Below are 14651 nucleotides of genomic sequence, written 5' to 3' on the forward strand. Positions count from 1 at the left end.
CAGATGTGAAGCTTTGTCAGATGTGGAAATTCAAAACCACCGGGAATCAGAATGAAAGGAGGAGGAATATTTCTGTGCAGGATCAGATTGCAAAGGCACTGAATCACACACATGATTATCAGCTATGACAAGGAAGCCATCCAGAGAAGAGCATAAAATAGCACTGGCTTCTGAAAGCCAGGGCATGCATTGATGTCTTCTGCCTGGGGAAAGGTGTGAGTTCCCTAGTTTCTGAAGAGAAACCTGAGACATCCAGGAAAAGCATGCAATTGCCAAGCAATCACAGACGACATCACTGGTAAAAGAGAAGCCCGTCAAAAAGGAGAAAACAAAAACAAAATTCCCCAAAATGTGTCTAGACTTGCCTGTCCTCTCAACATTGGTCTCCATCTCCTTGCACAATCCCGGGCAGAATCGGATCACTGATCTGTGGAATTCAAGCTTCCCAGGAGCTCTGAGTTCAGTTCTGCTGATCAGTTGAGTCCAACTTTTTGCAACCCCAAGACCACAGCATGCCAGGCCTCCCTGTCCATCACCAATTCCATGAGATTGCTCAAAATCATGTCTGTTGAATTAGTGACACAATCAAACCATCTCATCCTCTGTCACCCCTTTCTTCTCAAGACTTCAATCTTTCCCTGCATCAGTGTCTTATCCAATGAGTTACTTCTTCACATCACGTGGCCAAAACATTCAAGTTTCAGCTTCAGCATCGGTTTTTCTAATGAATATTAAGGACTGATCTCTTGTAGGATAGACTGGTTAGATTTCCTTGCAGCCCAAGTGACTCTCAAGAATCATCTCCAACAACACAGTTCAGATGAATCCGTTGTTCAGGTCCCAGCCTTCTTTATGGTCCAACCCTCTCATCCACACGTGACTACAGGAAAAACCATAGATTTTACTAGATGGAACTTTGTGGGCAAACATATATCATTCTCTGCTTTTCAGGACGCTGGCTAGGCTTGTCACAGCTTTTCTTCCAAGGACCAGTAGCTCTAGAAACATCTTTAAGAAGTAAGGTCCATGTAATTCCAACTTTGAAATGTACTCTTTTTTTATGTTATTATTATTAGTATTTTATTTTCTTAAAGAGATGAAACTGTTCACTGGTTATTGTCCAGTGCAACAGAAAAGAAAGGGTAATCAATTTGCTATGGCTGATCTGGGCTTCCCAGGTGGCACTAGTTATAAGGAGCATGCCTGCCAATGCAGGATACGTAAGAGACATGGGTTTCATCCCTGAATTGGGATGATGCCCTGGAAAAAGACACAGCAACCCATTCCAATATTCTCAACAGTAGAACCCCATGGACAGAAGAGTCTAGTCGTCTAAGGTCCACAGGGTCACATAAAATTTACACAACTGAAGCAACTTAGCACAGCGTACATGTCCTGAGTGCCAGGCGACTATTTCACGGGTGAGGGTGTCATGTTTTAACCCAACTACACAAAGCATACTCAATGACAATTTGAGTCACAACTGTGCATGATGGATGTCTTGGACATTTAAAACGACCTCAAAACTCAGGTGTTTTTTAGAATCACATCCCAAAGGAAAGCACTCCTTGATCTTGGCTCTTTCTTGTCCCTCATTATGACATTCCAGTTTCCCATAATGTGCCTTGAACATGATATGAGAAAGTGTAAATCAAGCATGCAGTCGTTATGATATTAAACAATGAGTTAATGGGACGTATGATAGCAGAGCATATCAATATTTGGTATCCCCTTAAGGAAAAGTAGGTTCCACATTTTAGTCTGGAAAAGGTACTGGGATATCTCTTTAGAAAGGAAACTATGTGGTTATTTTCCATCTTTAGTACATTCGTTAAGAATATTATAGAAACTAAACTGTCTACAAATCCTGAAAACAACCAATAAAATATCAACTAGAGAGGAAATTTATTTCTTTATGCTTGATAAAAATCACCTTGAGAAACATGAAATGTGGTAACCACCTCCACATTCAAAAAAAAAAAAAAAATACAAAGAAAAAAAAAACCCTAATCCAAGACATACATTTCTGATTCAGATGAGAAAGTAAGTACTTAGTCTTGAACATAAGAAAATAAGGGTGTTCTCTGAAGACGCTAACATCCTCCTAACACTCATCCCCTATGTGAGGACTACATCATATGTGGCCCTAAGACCAAGAAAGGCAGATGTGGCCCGGACATGGGGACAGAGCCAGGCTGATGAGTAGATCAGGTCAATGAGATTTCTGAAATACATGGAGGTAGCAGAGGCTGCAGATAACAACCAGAAATCCACAGGGAAACAGGAATCTATCTGCTCAAGGAGATCTTTTAAGAAATAGAGTGTATGGTCTTCCTTGTAGTCTAGTGGGCAGGAATTGCCTGCCAATGCATGGGAGACAGGTTCAAGTCCTGATCTGGGAGGATCCCACATGCTGCAGAGTAACTAGTCCCAGAGCCACTACAATTGCACCAGTGGTCTAGATCCTGGGAGCCTTAACCACTGAGACCACGTGCTGAAAATATGGAAGCCCAAGCACTCTAAAACCTGAACTCTACAACAAGAGAAGCTACCAAAATGAGAAACCTGTGCACCACAACTGAGAATGGACAGTGTTAGTCACTCAGTCATTTATGACTCGTTGGGACCCCATGGACCCATTATAGCCCAGCAGGCTCCTCTGTTCATGGGACTGTCCAGGCATGAATACTGGAATGGATTATCATGCCCTCCTCCAGGGAATCGTACTAATCCAGGGATGGAACTCAGGTCTCCTGAACTGCAGACAGATTCTTAACTGTTTGAGCCACCAGGGAATCCCACAACAACTACTGGGTAGGACACCACAACTACTAGGTAGCTTGTACTTGCTGTGATGAGAGAAAGCACTTGTGCAACAAGGAAGACCAAACACAATGGAAAACAAATACATTAAATATTGTTCAGTCACTCACTCCTGTTCCACTCTTCGCAGACTCGTGGACTGCACCCCACATTCTCTGTCCTTCACCAACTCCCGAAGTTTACTGAGACTCACATCCATTACTTCACTGATTCCATCCAACCATCTCATCCTCTGTTGCCTCCTTCTCCTTCTGCTTTCAATCTTTCTCAGCATCAGGGTCTTTCCCAAAGTGTTGGCTCTGCCCGTCAGGTAGGAAAGTTATTGGAGCTTTGGGTTCAGCATCAATGCTTCCAATGAATATTCAGGGTTGATTGCCTTGAGGATGGAATTGTTTGACATCCTTGCACTTCAAGTGACTCTTCAGAGTCTTCATCAATAGCACAGTTCAAATATATCAAATACAAAAAAAAAAAAAAAGTGCAATTTTAAAGAAAGGAAATGAACAGGGAAGGGCATCTTCATCAGGGTGTTAACAGTTGCCATTCAGAACCCAAGCAAGAATTGACAGGAAACACCGAAAGGTGTGTTCAAGTCTGAGCCCAGAGCCCATGGCATCCCCAGTGGAAGATAAAGCTCAAGATACACACCAGCTATCCAGGAGGGGTTAATGTCCAGAAAGATATGGCTTTGCAGATTTCTAACCTCAGGGGCAGAACAGCACTCCAGAGAATACGGCAGCCTGTGGAGGTGATGTTGTCTGGAGTGCCATGCTCAGGGGTCGCTTTCTGAACATCAGTGCCAGGCGAGGGGAAGTCACAATCCAGGGAAAAGCTTTGCAGCGAACAACCATTCCACTGTCACGCCAGTTAGCAATGCAGTGTGTCTTAAGTACAAGGCACCCGTCACCAGCTGACAGAGAACTGGGGCTGAACAAGTAGACTGAAATACAGTATTGGAAGCAGTCTCAACAATTACAGTCTCAACAATTACAATGAACAATTACACTGTTCATTTCCAAGGCAAAACAGTCAATATCACTATCTATTCCAAGTCTAGGCCATGCCCAATGACACAGAAGAAAATGAGGTGGAACGTTTCTCATAAGACCTACGAGACCTTCTACAACTAATACCCCAAAACTATGCATTAATTTAAGGAAACTGGGATACAAAATAGAAAGTCAAGAAACACCTGGCTTAACAGGAAAATTTGGCCTTTGAGTAACAGAATGAAACAGGCCAAAGGTTAACAGAGTTTTACCAAGAGAATGCACTGGTTAGAGCAAAATCCAATTTCCAAGAACACAAGAGAAGATGTTCCACATGGACATCACCAGATGGCCGGCACCAGAATCAGACTGATTATGTTCTTTGCAGCCAAAGATGGGGAAGTACTCTACAGTCATCAAAAATAAGACTGAGAGCTGACTATGGCTTAGATCATGAAATCCATATTGCCAAATTCAGACTGAAATTGAAGAAAGTAGGGAAAACCACTAGATCCTTCCATTATTACCTAATGAAATCCCTTAGGATTATACAGTGAGAGTGAGAAATAGATTCAGACAACTATTTCTGATACACAGAGTGGCTGATGAACTATGGATGGAAGTTCGTGATAATCTACAGGAGACAGGGAGTAAGATCATCTCAAAGAAAAAGAAATACAAAAAAAAGCAAATTGGCTGTCTGAGGAGACCTTACAAATAGTTCTGAAAAGAAGAGAAGCAAACAGCAAAGGAGAAAAGGAAAGATATACCCCTTTGAATGTAGAGTTCCAAAGAATAGCAAGGAAAGATAAGAAAGCCGTCCTCAGAGATCAATGCAAAGAAATACAGGAAGACAATAGAATGGGAAAGACTAGAGATCTCCTCAAGAAAATTAGAATTGCCTAGGGAATATTTTATGCAAGGATTGGCACAATAACGGACAGAATTCCTATGGACCTAACAGTAGCAGAAGCCATTAAGAAGAGGTGGCATGACTATACAGAAGAATTTCACAAATGATCATCTCAAGCCACATAATCATGATGGTGTGATCACTCACCTAGAGCCAGACATCTTGGAATGTGAAGTCAAGTAGGCTTTAGGAATCATCACTCTGAACAAAGGTAGAGGATGTGTAAGAATTCCAGTGAAGCTATTTCCATCCTAAAAGATGATGCTGTGCAATGCTGCACTCGATAGGTCAGCAAATTTGGAAAACTCAGCAGTGGCCGCAGGCCTGGAAAAGATCAGTGTTCACCCCAATCCCAAAGAAAGGCAATTCCAAAGAATGCTCAAACTACCACAAAGATGCACTCATCTCAAATGCTAGGAAACTAATGCTCAATTTTCTCCAAGACAGGTTTCAAAAGTACATAACCTGTGAACTGCCACATGTTCAAACTAGCTTTAGGAAAGCCAGAGGAAACAAAGGTCAAATTTCCTACATGATAAAATATCAACAAAGCAAGAGGGTTTCAGAAAAACAGCTATTTCTGCTTTATCGACTATGCCAAAGCCTTTCACAGTGTGGATCACATTAAGCCGTGAAGAATTCTGAAGAGAAGAAAACATCAGACCACCTGGCCTGCCTCTTGAGAAACCTGTATGCAGGTCAGGAAGCAACGGTTAGAACTGGGCATGGAACAACAGACTGGTTTCCAAGAGGAAAATGGTTATATCATGACTGAATATCCTCTCCTTGTTATTGTAATTGTAGGAAGAGTATATCTTTAGATATGCGGGCTGGATGGAGGACAATCTGGAATCAAGATTGCCAGGAGAAGTATCAATAACCTCATATATGCAGATTACATCATCCTTAGAGCAGAAATTGAAGAAGAACTAAAGAGCCTCTTGCTTAAAGTGAAAGTGGAGAGTGAAAACAGTGGCTGAGCTAAACATTCAGAAAATGAAGATCACAGCATCTGTTCCCATCAGTTCATGACAAATAGATGGGAAAATTGGAAACACCTGCAGATTTTTTTTTGTTTTAATTTTCTTTTGGTCTGCAAAATCGCAAGAGATGGTGACTGCAGCCATGAAATTATAAGAAGTTTTCTTCTTGGAAGGCAAGCTATGGCCAACATACAGAACATATTAAAAAGCAGAGATATTACTTTGGCAACAAGGTCCATCTATTCAAGACTATGATTATTTCAAGTAGTAATGTACACATGTTATAGTTGAAGTATAAAGAAAGCTGAGCAGTGAAGAACTGATGGTTTTGAACTGTGGTGTTGAAAAAGACTCTGGTGAGTCCCTTAGACTGCAAGGAGATCCAGCCAGTCCATCCTAAAAGAGATCAGTGCTAGGTTTTCATTGAAGGACTGACGTTGAAGCTGAAATTCCAGTATTTTAAACAACAACATGAAGAGCTTACTCATTTGAAAAGTTCCCAATACTGTGGATGATTGAGGGCAGCAGGGGAAGGAGACGACAGAGGATGAGATGGTTGGATGGCATCACCAACTAAATGGAGATGAATTTTGGTAAAATCCAGGAGTTGGTGATGGACACAGATCCTTCCATTTTCCAGGCTCAGCAGGATCCAGGGTATCCTCTGGATGAATGGCATTGGGGAGACAAAGAGAGAGAGAGAGACAGAGAGACAGACAGACAGAGACAGAGAGACCAGGCTGGGTGTGTGTAGCACAGTCTGGCAAATATTTATTTTTTACTGCAGCTTTTATATTCTAAGTTGTACATTTTTAAGGGGAAAATAGTTTAATATTGCATCAGCTTGTCCTTCACAAAACCAGGGTTTTTCTGCATACTTGTTTGATAAAGTCTTTTACATCATCTCTGGCCTTGAGGTCTATTGACATTTTATGAACTAGGTGAATGCAAAGTTGTTTTCTGTAATCTATTCTTTATTGAACACAAACATCAGTCTTTTTGAAGAAATTATCAGTAAAATTTTCTAAAAGTTTTACCACACTAAAACTCTGCAGCTCCAGTGTGGCAGCCCCTCTTTAGCATTCATGGTTAAAATGAACAATTCTAAACCCTTATATTTCTATATCCTTAAATATAACCACATTTAGAATAATATTTCTGTGTTCTCCAATAGAGCTTGCTCACCCCCTGAAGGTCTCTCTGCTTATTAGGGCCTTTTGTGTGATCAGGTTAATAATTCTGTTTGTGATTAAGTTGTGGTGAGCAGTCATGTGCATTAGTACGCATTTGTCAAACAGGCTAGAATGCCAGCAAAGGGGTCTAAATTGAATCACTCCTCTCATCCTGGATAATCTTATAGGATCCCACCATCCGGGGAACATATTGACTAAAGTTCTAAGTTGATTCTGGTTGGAAAGAGATTGGGGAAGGCCTTCAACCCGTGTCACAGAAATTAGGGAGTAGTCCAATATAGCAAGCATCCAAAAGACATATAATCTTTCAGGTTAGCACCGGGACAGCTTTTTGAAATCCCTGAAGTCCTGATGTGCCTTCCTTGTCAGGTCTTCTCCTCCTGACCTTGTTATGGATGGGATCTTGTGTGCTGGCTCCCGGCAGGAGGCGTTGTGTGCTGTGGTTCACGTGGTCGCAAAAACTTTGATACAACTGAGTGACTGACCCGTGATCCTCGATCTGACTGAAATGAAATGAATTGTCATTTTTTTTGAGTGATTTGGGTTGATTATGCTGATTTTTTTTTTTTTTCCGTTGTATTGTTGACTGTATAAGTCGCTTTGACATTTTTTCCTAAAGCTCTCTTTGTGGTACTGAGTTGTCTTATGTTTTTGCTTCTCTGAACAGCTTTTGATTTCTCCATCAATTTTGAATGAGATACCTCTCAGGTCCTGTAATCTTGGTGGTACAGGTTTCCCACTCAGTACTTGAAATATATTCTTCCATTCCCTTCTGGCCTGCAGAATTTCTGCTGAAAGAGCAACTCTCAAGATATGGGGTTTCCTTTGTATGTGGCATGTTGCTTCTCCCTTATTGCTTTTGATATCCTTTCTTGGTGTTTAACTTTTCTTAGTTTGATTAGTATGTGTCTTGAAATATTTCTCCTTGGGTTTGTCCGATATGGGGTTGTTTGTGCCTGTTGAACTCGTTTGACTATTTCCTTTTCCTCATTGGGGAAACTTTCAACTCTAGTCCCTTCAAGAGTTGTTCCCATACTGTTTCTTCCTCTCTTCTTCTTGTAGGACTCCTATAATTGGAATATTGATGCCTTTAATATTGTCCCAGATATCTCTGAGAGTATCCTCTGTTATTTTACTTCTTTTTACTTTATTCCGTTCTGTAGCAGTTATTTCCTCCATTTTACCTTCCAGCTTACTGATTCATTCTTCTGCTTCAGATAGTCTGCTATTGATTTATTTTAGAGTGTTTCTGATTTCAGTAGTTATGTTGTTTGTCTCTGTAAGTTTATTATTCAATTCATCTAGGGATTTCTTCATTGATTCTTGCAGTTTCTCCATTCTGTTTTCAAATTGTTAATCATCTTTACTAGCATTTTTTTCTGAATCCTTCTTCAGAAAAATATATTTCTTCTTCATTTCTTTGGGCTTCTGTGTTTCTAGCTTGTTCCTCATTTGTGTAGTATTTTTCTGACTTTTCATTGTCTTTTTGAATTCCTTTGTTTCAGGTCTCTTTACCCAGGCTTCAAGGTTTAATTCTTTCTTCCTTTCTTTCTAAGGTCCATCCAGTGCTTTGCATATGATGCTTCTGGGTGAGATATGTGGTGAGTTTTTCTTTGTTTGTTTTTCCTCTGATGGGCAAGGCTGAGTAAGTTGGCAGTCGTGTCTGCTGATGATTGGATTTTTACTTTTGTTTGTTTGTTTTTTGGCTTAGGTGTACCTCATGGTGTGCATCTCGTGGTTGGATGATGCTGGATCTTGTTTTCAAGTGGTTTCCTATGTGTGTCTTCACAGTATTTGATATTCTCAAGGTTTAGTTCTCTGGTATTTTGGATAGTGGAGTGAGTGCTCAGGGCTTGATCTCCTGTCCAGAACGAAGATTCCACAAGAGGTTTGCTGTAGCTTTAAGATCCTGAGAAATGTTTAAATACGAAACACCAAAGATAGACTTCATCCAAATGGCAGTTACAAAATCAGGCTAGTAATAATGAAAATAATCCAACATGCATATATGCATATATATATATATATGCATATATATGTTTATATACATTTGTATATATGTATACACACACAGACACACACCCATTCCCAAAGTGAAAGGTGTCCAATAAACATAAAATGAATATATATTCATGTATATTGCATATATATACACATATGTCCATATATATATATATTGTCTATATACAATATGTATATATATATATATATATATATATACACACTCACATACTCACACCCACACAATCATTAGCAAACTGCAAGTAGTTCAGTAAAAATAAAATACAATAATCGAACCAACAAATAAAGCAAATCCATAATATATTTATGTGTTAAGAACAAAATTATAGCCTACACTCCAAAGCAAAACTAAATTACCATGCCAAGGGGGATTAAACTAATGAAAACAAAGCTAACAAATATTTTGATATGAAAGTAAAGAAGAGAAAGAAATTATTGCTATGCAGATTTAAATAGAGGGAATTGAAGATGACTTCTATATGTTAGAGATTAACTGCAGGGTGAACGAAACGTAGGATAGGCCAACAAAGGAATAAATGGGAAAACATAAAGTAGGTTGAAAAATATTTAAAATAAAATTATAAGAAAGAAAAAAAACAGTGGAAGAAAAGAAAACAAACAAACCAACAACAACAACAACAAAAACTCAGCCAAACTGTACAGTGTAGAGCCAGAGGTTTATATTAACAATAAAATGAGTGACTGAAATTACACATATAGATATTCCACCATAAGAAAAATCAAGAGTCCAACAAAAAGGGAAAATAGTTTGACCTGTCCCACAAAGAAATAAAAAATTACATCTATTAGAAAAATAGTAATTAAAGACAAACAGGAAAACAAAACTAGAGGATATGCCAATTGAATAGTAAAGCAATAAAATAAACCTAACAATACGTTGATAGGAAAGGAAATATAGAAGAGAAAGAACAGATATGCAAAGGTAAAAGAAGTAGAGGAATGAGATTTTTATACATTACAGATTAACCAAAAGGGGAAGAGAAGAGGAGGATAGGTAAAGAAAGAAATAAATGTAGAAAACAATAAAAAATATTAAAAATATTAAAGATATTTAAGGTTCAAAGGGGGAACAAATGGAAGAAAACAATAAAAACGAGAAAGCCAAACAAAATTCCAGAGAGCAGCAAAAGAACAACGTAGAGGCAGAGGTGTATAACAAAAATAAAAAGTGTGACCGAATAGACACATACACATATACACCCGTAAGGAACATCAAAACATTCCAAGAAAAAGAAAATGCATTAAACTCATCCAGTGAACAAAGGAAGCCAAAAGTTGATCTACAATAACAAAATGAACTAAAGAACAAGCTGGAAAATGGAACTACAGCAAGGTCCTAGTTGGGGAATAAAGCAATCAAAATAGAACTAACAAATATGTTGAGAGAATGGAAAGAGAGAATAGATATGCCATCTTAAACAGAGATAGGTAAAGACAATTAATATATGAAAAGGCAACTACAAGTGGAAAAGCAGATTAAGAAAAAAACAAATAAAAATGTAGAAACTTGAAGATTAAAATTAGAAGACTGAAGAAACAATAAATGGAAATTCTATAGAATTGCAACAGTCCAACATAGAAGCAGAGGTTTATAACAGGAATAAAAATGTGACAGAGGAAATTTTTTTAAAAAATGCTCAAAAGCTTCATATTATTTCATAGTGCCTATAAAATTGACAACTACAACATTGGGGGTGAGGGTGGGAAGAAAGAGAGAAAAAATCCAAATCAATGTACAGAGCAAGTCAAAAGAGAAGAACAATACATGTTTATCTTGAGCCATTGCTGCCAGAGTCCATTCCCTCACTTGGATTCACAGTCCACCTCACCTCCCTATGATACCCTTCATCTTTGTGCTGATCTCTGGACCTACTGTGCAGTCAGCTCATAATCTAATCTGGTTCCACTCCTGTGTGCTCTTGCCTCCAATATCCACAGGTATCAGAACTAGTGCCTTTTCCTTGGTTGTTGTTGTTCATTTGTTTGTTTGTAGGAACTGTCAATGACCTTTTTATGTATTCCATAGACACAGTCTTCCTAGTTGAGACTGTGGGTTTAATCTGCAGTTTGGACACTTAGTTGGAAGGTTCTGAGTCTTCTCCCTTAGCTACACTGCCACTGGGCTTCAATTGTGGTTTTATTTCCATCTCTGCATGTGGTTTGTCCACTGGGATTTGCTCCTGAGGTGGCCCGGGAGGCCTTGGGTTTGCCCCTGTGAGGGCCAGGTGTGGAAGTGGTGCAGCTGCTTGGGTCACAGGGGTTCTGGCAGCGCCAGCCACTCAGGGGTTTGACGATTAGGACAGCAGGTAATACAGTGCTCTAGAAGGCTATGGCAATCAGTATTGGCCAACATGCCCCAGTATTCTCACATGGAGAACCCCCTCCCAGATAGAGAGTCCTGCCACAGTCTACAGGGTAGAAAAGAGTTTGACACTACCGAAGAGACCCTGGGAGCAAAGATGCAAGAGTCTTTACCTGTGGCAGCTCTGCCCAAGTGACAGTTGAGCGTGAAGGTGCTTGGCTTGCGGGGACCCTGGCAGTGCCAAGTGTCCAGGGACATGGACTGCCTCCACTGTAGGAATTATGGCCCTGTCAGAATCTTTCGTTGAGCCTATCATAGCTGGCAATCAGAAGGCCTCTTTGGCTAGTATTTCTCCATAGTTCCATGCATTCAGGAACTTCGAGAGTTCTCTTGTCTGGGGTCTTTCTCTGTCATTGAGTGTGCCAGGCAAATAGAGGGCAGAGCCCCAGGCTGGGGCCCTATTCTGTAGTTTGGATCATCAGTCACTTAAAGGAGCACCCTGGGTGGAGTCTTACTCACTATTTCACTGATTCAAGTCCTTGATGAGCCAGCCTCTCTATTTTTCAGTTGTGATGAAGGCATGTGGGGAGCGAGAGGCTAGGGTCATGGCTCCACCCCCTATACATGACTCAGTGGTGTCACCTTCCTTGCATGGCTGCCTGGCTTACCTCCACAAGCTTTTCCCACACAATCTCCTCATTTGAACACTCCCTCAATTTCTCTAACCAGTAGACAGCAGACCATGGCCAGGGATTTCTCCACAATCTCTATGAACCATCTGCTACCTGCTGTACAATCTACAGGACCTGTGTCCCTCTCTGGGGTGTGAGTGGCTGTGCAAAGGACTGTCTCATTCTCATTCCATTTAGGCTGCTACAGATCAGCTGTTTGACTCAGCCTGAAGTGTTTCTCCTCTGATCAAGACAGTTGTTCCCATGTGGAGATCGGACACCTACTTCAGGTCTCCCACCCCCTGAGGGCAGGTCCAGTCCTACTAACACTCATGTTTCCCCCCTAGTTCCTTCATCATACTGATTTTTTGTGGTTCCATATATTATTTGCTCTGTTCAGGCAGTCCTGTCTGCTCTCAGCTGAGGTTCTTCAAAGACTTGTGTCTGTAGCTGTATTCCTGATGGACTCTTGCACAGAGATGTGCTCCCTGTACACCTCCACCTCCAATATCTCCGACTCTGAAATTTTGACTATTAGAAATAAGACACTCACATTAGAAATAAGAACTCCACCATGTCCGTCTCTCCAATTTTGAAGATTAGAAATAAGATTCACAGGGGCCAGAAGACACAGCGGCCACGGAGGCTGTGGCGGAGAAGACAGATAGGGGCCCTTCTGGGTCCAGTGGTTGTGCGGGCATGGATGGGGAGCTGATGCAGCAGGTGTTGGCCCACTATTGTGGCCATGACGACGGGGCTGGCCATGAGCGGGAAAGGCACCTCCAAATTCATGGACACCCTGATGGCTATGGGATGACCTCCCTGCAAACGTCTGTTATGGGTGTGATGGCCAGGAAGAGGAAGTTCATCAAGGACAGGCAAGACCAGCCTTCTGACAAGCTGCTGTGCTTGCACGTGCGGCAGATGGAGAGCGCCACCAGGTACCGGGACATCATGGTTCAGAAGCAGGACGGCTTCACCCACATCCTGCTGTCCACCAAGTCGTCCAAGAACAACTCGCTGAACCCGGAGGTCATGAAGGAGCTGCAGAGCGCACTGAGCATGACGGGGCCAAAGGCAGCAAGTTGGTGCTTCTCAGTGCTGTGGGCAGCGTCTTCTGCTGTGGCCTGGACTTCCTTCACTTCATCCGGTGCCTGACAGACAACCGCAAGAGGGAGAGTGCCAGGATGGCAGAGGCCATCAGAAGCTTCGTGAACACCTTCATCCACTTCACGAAGCCTATTATCGTAGCCGTGAATGGCCCGGCCATTGGGCTAGGAGGATCCATCCTGCCACTTTGTGACATGGTCTGGGCCAATGAAAAGGCGTGGTTCCAGAAGCCCTATACCACTTTCGGACAGAGTCCAGACGGCTGTTCCACGATCATGTTCCCCAAGTTTATGGGAGGAGCATCTGCCAACGAAATGCTGCTCTGTGGGTGCAAGCTAATGGCACAGGAGGCATACATCAAAGGGCTGGTCTCCAGGGTGTTCTGGACTGGGACTTTCACCCAAGATGTCATGGACCACATAAAGGAGCTCGCCTCTTGCAACCCCGTCGTGCTGGAGAAAACCAAGTCCCTTGTGCGCTGCAACATGAGGTTGGAGCTGGAGCAGGCCAACGAGTGGGAGTGCGAGATGCTGAAGAAGACCTGGGGCTCGGCACAGGGCATGGACACCATGCTCAAGTACCTGCAGATTAAGATTGAGGAGTTCTGATGGCCAGGCCGCCCTACCTCACAGGGCTGCACCGTGCCGGACCTCACAGCCCAGGCCAGGCTTGCCTGGAGCTCCCGCTGGGAAGCAGGACTTTAGACAGGCAAGCTATTTATTGCCAAGGAGTTTTGAAGTCCTGTAACTTCAAAGTAAATAACTGCATAACTCCTTTGTCCAAATGTCATTATTGTATTATTAATGCACACACAAGTGTAAAAGTATAATGATGAGCTCTGGGCTGCTCTTTGAGGCTCTAATTTTTGTTTTGTTTTTTTTTTTTTTTAAGTATATTCTGATTTAATTTCATTGACAGAACTTCTCATTAAAAAAAAAATGGGGGAAAATGAGCTACACTGGAGTATAAAAAGGGAAGGAATTTGTGGACCACCGGCTCTCCCACATTAGAATATGTAGAAAACTAATAGAGTGTTTTTAATTTAAATGATTTTCTATTTTATTTTTCTTTTTTTCTTTTCTTTTTCTTTATTAGTTGGAGGCTAGTTACTTCACAACATTTCAGTGGGTCTTGTCATACATTGATATGAATCAGCCATAGATTTACATGTATTGCCCATCCTGAACCCCCCCTCCCACCTCCCTCTCCACCCAATTCCTCTGGGTCTTCCCAGTGCACCAGGCACGAGCACTTGTCTCATGCATCCCACCTGGGCTGGTGATCTGTTTCACCACAGATAGTATACATGATGTTCTTTTGAAATATCCCAGCCTCACCTTCTCCCACAGAGTCCAAAAGTCTGTTCTGTATTTCTGTGTCTTTTTTCTGTTTTGCATATAGGGTTATTGTTACCATCTTTCTAAATTCCATATATATGTGTTAGTATGCTGTAATGTTCTTTATCTTTCTGGCTTACTTCACTCTGTATAAAGGGCTCCAGTTTCATCCATCTCATTAGGACTGGTTCAAATGAATTCTTTTTAATGGCTGAGTAATATTCCATGGTGTATATGTACCACAGCTTCCTTATCCATTCATCTGCTGATGGGCATCTAGGTTCCTT

General features: G+C 41.4%; 1 pseudogene; it reads left to right on the forward strand.

The window, feature by feature from the left end:
- LOC122436383 overlaps positions 1 to 13635 on the forward strand; it is a 35444-nt pseudogene extending 21809 nt beyond the window's left edge.
- The last annotated feature ends 1016 nt before the right edge of the window (positions 13636 to 14651 follow it).

This window comes from Cervus canadensis, chromosome Y (assembly GCF_019320065.1).
Source record: "Cervus canadensis isolate Bull #8, Minnesota chromosome Y, ASM1932006v1, whole genome shotgun sequence".
Classification (NCBI taxonomy): Eukaryota; Metazoa; Chordata; class Mammalia; order Artiodactyla; family Cervidae; genus Cervus; species Cervus canadensis.